This window comes from Seriola aureovittata, chromosome 4 (genome assembly GCF_021018895.1).
Source record: "Seriola aureovittata isolate HTS-2021-v1 ecotype China chromosome 4, ASM2101889v1, whole genome shotgun sequence".
In the NCBI taxonomy this organism is placed as follows: Eukaryota; Metazoa; Chordata; class Actinopteri; order Carangiformes; family Carangidae; genus Seriola; species Seriola aureovittata.
In genome coordinates this window covers 24,993,172-24,998,491 of record NC_079367.1, presented here as the reverse complement: position 1 = coordinate 24,998,491, position 5,320 = coordinate 24,993,172, and the positions used below count along the sequence as shown (strand labels likewise).

The 5,320-nt window shown below is 40.1% G+C and overlaps 1 pseudogene; it reads left to right on the top strand.

Annotated features, from left to right (window-relative positions):
• Positions 1 to 1,632: 1,632 nt before the first annotated feature.
• On the top strand, positions 1,633 to 1,782 carry LOC130168750 (5.8S ribosomal RNA; annotated as a pseudogene).
• The last annotated feature ends 3,538 nt before the right edge of the window (positions 1,783 to 5,320 follow it).

Genomic DNA, 5,320 nt, shown 5'->3' with positions numbered 1-5,320 from the left:
ACCTTTGTTTCATGCAGCAGGCTACAATTGCAGCTCATGTGCTCGCCAATCAGATCAAGGTTTCAAATACGTTATCTCTCCACACCACAATGAAGCAGCAGAGGCCATCGATATTTCTTTCCTGAGAAAAAAGGGTGATATATTCAGACATTTCACATTTTCTTTTTCTTATTGGAACAAGAGCTTGCTGAAATTTAAGCTAAATGATGTCCTCAGTGCTTATTGAGCTCACATTTTTATAGAGGCTGTGCGATTGCATCATAAATCTCCAGGCAGCCACAACTGACAACATCATGGCGGTCCACTGGAAAACTGTCCAAACAGCCAGATCAGAAATAGATACCTGAAAAAGAGTGCTGTCATGTAGAATTTCTTTCTGTCAGCAGCTGAAAGATGAAAGACAGCTCGTGCTCAGAAAGAACGAATAATACTGGGTCATTATATCTCAGACTCATTGCAGCTGTAGTTGTTAAATGCTAATATTGTACCTATGTTAAAAGAGACAGGTTATGTGCAGCATAGTATCATTTTCAGCTTTTCAGAAATCCTCTTCTAGGTTTTTAGATGAAGGGAGAGAAAAGGTAAAATGTATTTTTATTGTATGTCTGTATATAACTTATGTCCTCGGGTGTTTTATAACACAGAAAGACTCAGCAACAGTGCAGTGTAGTCCCGTACAGCTCAGTATTTTAGTCTGTTTACCACTGTCAACAGCTACAAATCAGTGCTGTGACTCTCCACATTCAAAAACTTACCTTTCATTGTAAAAAATGTACCAACACTGACACCAATAGTTCTTTGTCTTGGTTTCACTAGCATTTTTCTAAAAAGGAGGATCTACAAGCTGACAGACTCTGCAGTGGTTGTGGATATTATTTCATATGAAATAATGTTTTATTTTATTTTGTTCTGTTGTGTTGACGTTCATTCATCAAGGCCCCAAGAGGAGCATTTTAATTTAGGATTGTTAAAAATTAAATACAAAAAGTTGTTTTTTGCAAGCTAACTGACATGCGATTTAGCATATGCTAATATCAGCATGCAGCGATCCATTCACGCTACTTGCATGCTAACAATACAAATACAATGCTCATTGTATTAGCTACAGTACTGCATTTGGCATAGGGCTGATATTTCAGTGCAACTACAAATAATTTAAACTTGTACCGAATGTTTTTCCAAAATCTGATTATATTGGAGATGGGCAACGAATTAAAGGAAGATCTGAAAAATGAGTGGAGGAACAGGGTCATGAACAATACACATGGTGACCAACACCTTACTAAGACACTGTCTTCTTCCTTTAATGTCACCTTTCTGTATATCTCCCATGAGCCTTTAGTGCTTCCCTTTCTCCTTGTCACACAGAAATACACAGAGAACAATGAGGTAAAGAAACTTGTCACTTGTGCTATTCATCTTTACAGTCAGTCAGAACAGCTTCCATACATTCTTTCATTGCAAAATAACAACCAAGAAATGTGTCCCTTTCACACCGACACAAAAACAATCCACTTACTATTTTTTCCGAGATTCACAAGTCAGAAAATCTCTGAAATATTGTCTCCCATTCTTAAACCCTTCCATGTCATTGAACCAGTGAACTTCCCCGGTACGAAACCAAACAGTGACAACGCTTAGCAGTGGATCACTTGGCTTGTGCGTCAATGAAGAAAGCAGTTAGCTGCGAGAACTAATGTGAATTGCAGGATTGATCATCGACACGTCGAACGCATATTTCTACCCCAGGCTCCTCCCGGGGCTACACCTGTCTGAGGGTTGCTTTGCCATCTATTGGAAACGTCCATGTTTCAACAGCTGTGGCAGTCGCAGGCCGCGCTCGCTGCCTTAATCCCTCTATGTGCAGACTTGTCAGAGATTGAGAGTTTCCCCGACAGTGGCTCTAATACTTAGTCATATCTTTGATGTCAGCGTCCGACCATGTTATTTTTGGAAGCAGGTGGATTCAAGTCGGTCCTCGGCCCGTCTTTCTTCTCTTCTCATTTTATTGCTAAAATATTGTACAGCGTATGTGACCATCGACTTGACCTATTACACATCACAATATCCACCAAGAAATGTGTCTCTTTCACACTGACACACAAAACAAACTACTTACTATGTTTTAAACAGATTCCTAAGTCAGAACTTCCCAGTCATTGCTGCCCAGGGCACACAGGTAAATTCCCTGCTCACTCCTGGAGTGTTGGCAGCCCTAATTATCTGGTGTGAAAATCAGATGTGTTGAGACTGAGACAGTGGTGTGAGCAAACCATGCTACGGTTTGCAAGCAAAGGAGCTGACATCATCCTAAAATCAATCAAATTTAAATCAATTTCCCATGTCTAATAAATTCAGGTGAGTCAACAAAGTTGTTGCTTTGTTGTCTCACCTTAGAAACACAATCAGCTGTTACAAACCAGTGAAGCTGAGAACTAAGAAACTCAAATATGGCTGCCAGAGGTGTGTTAAATCACCTGACAGACTTCGGCTGGAAAAGGAAGAAATGCCAACATTACTTTATTCTCTCTGTATACTGTTGTCGAATATAATCTTCAAGCTGTAAGTTATTCAGCTAGAGAATAACAGCCACATGATAACACAAATATGCCCCCCACCTCCCTACTCTGTCTCTGACAGCACAGATGCTCCGGCAGGCTGAGACTGGTCATAGAGTGTCACTCACAATCAATCTCTGAGTGCCAAAGTGCATTCATCCAGAAAATGCCAGATTCCACTTTAATCATTTTTTCTTATTCTATCTCCATCTCTTCATACCTTGGCTATCTCAAAATCTGAAGACAGGCTATTGAAAATCTTGACCTTCAGGATGACAGTTATCACTGTTCAGAGATTTGTGTGTACTGTGAGTTTGTGAAATACAAATCTTGGAACACAGCAGGATTTTCTGTTCAACATTATTTGACTTAAAGCTGATGTTTTGGCTGAATATTTGAATTATGAAAACGACCCCTGGCATTATTTTTTAAAGTCTCTGTGAAGGCTTTCTTGATTTTGCTAACCAAAATTTTACTCATCTCCACGTATTAATAAGGATTTTGTCTTATTTTTTTCTCCTAGTATTAAAATATGTCTTTCAAATATACAAGCAGATGAACTTTAACTGCTCTTTGTGTGGGAGAGAAGATCATATGTAAAACCGTTTTGGCATGGTTGGCAAACTTTTCTTCACACAATTCTTATGAGGAGCGATAGTGGAGAGGACATTCTTTACTGTGATTATGGATATGACAGTGATGCTGCGAGGTATGATGTGCTTGTTCTGACTGCATAAGCATCACTGCAGGCCATCCACAAAGATATAGTTTTTCATTCAAGGCTTAGAAATACATGGTTACTGATTTTTTTAATGCTAGGTCAGAAAAATGAAGTGAGACAAAAATAGGGATGGGAGTCAAGAACCGGATCCAGTTGAGAATCAGTTCCAAATTGTCCGAATTATCAGAATCGTATACACCCGAGCTTATGCCTGCATGCTTTTCAGAGCGAAGCGGGCCTATATGCTCACTACGCTAGCTGTGTAGGGCTTTGCAAATTATGCAAGGACCCAATCTCCACCTCATGTCAAAGTGGGTGTCAGTGTTTACAACTTTGATGAGAGGATGCAGCGGAGCTATCCTGGCGGTCAGGAAAAGAGAAAAATCATGAGTTAATTGAGGGAACAGCAATCAGGACATCTTCTCTCCTCTCCCAGTTTGATGTTAAGCAAAACAGTAGGCTAACGTTAAGTGCTAGCTTGCAGTGCATCTCTCTCTTATCTATATGGGGAGAGCATCTCTATCTGTGTCTTGCTTACCAGCCACTTCCAGGGCCGCTCTGTGACTTTGTGCCTGACAAAAGTTAGAATGGAATACAACGATTTATTATGTTTGATAAACGCCAAACGGCTACGGTGTTTATAAACTGCAGCTCGTGCACTGTGCAAGAACACGTGTGCGTCCACCAAATGAAACTTGTGCTTTCCAGCAGCAGCAGCGACCCCTGTGGCGACCAGTCCAGACAATATACAGCTCACATCATATTAAAATAAGACAGTGATTATCTAGTCTCTCAGTCAAGGTTTAGTTACACCTCTGGAGTAATGCAAGATGGGGATACTGGGCAATATAGATGCACATCTCTCAGTTAATAATAACCATCATGTGTTCAGTCTTTCAGTATGTTTAGTATTTGAATTTATTTGATTTCTAAAAGGAAATCTGGGGAGAATTTTTGAATGCAGATGATTAAATGAATATTAAAGCTGCAGTTATAGTCTATAGGCCTGTGTTTACATTGTATATACACAGGTTATTGTGTGGCAAAACCCTGTGTAGGCCTACTGTAAGGCGACTCAAGCATGAACTGATTGGATTTTGGTGGGCAAAAGTAAAGGGCGCGGTGACATCACAAAACGGGAGGGAATTTCTTCAGATTTGGTAAAAATGTTCACATGGACTCAAGGACAAACTGATTAGATTTTGGAGGTCAAATGTCAAAGGTCATGGTCACGGTGACCTCGTAAAACGTGACTTTGGCCTTGTGAACACAGTATCTCCAGAACTCCTAAAGGGAATCCCTTAAAATTTTGCACAAATATCCACTTGGATTCGAGGACGAACTGATTAGACTTTGGTGGTCAAAGGTCATGGTCACAGTGACCTAAAAAAGTGAGAAAACACTTTTTAGCCATTACTTAAGACTTCACTAAGCAATTATGACAATATTTCACACAAATGGTTAATATTTTATATGATTCTGGATGAACAGGGTTGTAACCGTGAGGAAAATTCATCAGGAATCATTAAGGGAGCTGATAAAGAATCGGACCAATAAGCAGAATTGATAATGACATTGCTGTCAATAAAATCTTATCAATTCCCATCCCTAGACAAAAACCTATAGACAAGTAGATAGCCAACTGGTTACCATTGGACTTTGGCAGTGATCTCGTAAACTACAGCTGTATTAGCACAACTGGTGGTACTCCCACTGCAGAGGGCTATTGCCTTCAGCTTATGCACTTTGTTTGAAATAGAAAGGCGTTATTTGGAATTCTCATGTTTTTGTAGGGAAATATGAATGAGGCACTGTGTGTTAAGCATTCTTCAGAGGGAGGTAATTTCCCTCTGCAAAATGCATTTAGAATGCATAACACCCCTGCCCAAACAGATTGTAGATGATGGCTGCAGCCAGGCGGAACCACAAGAGCCGTCCCTTCATGCTTAAATGGGCAGTCAGGATGCGTGATCCTTCATGTGATGTCAGGAAGTAACCCCGTAGCAGGTAGAGTACACCAAAAACTACAATGATGATGTTT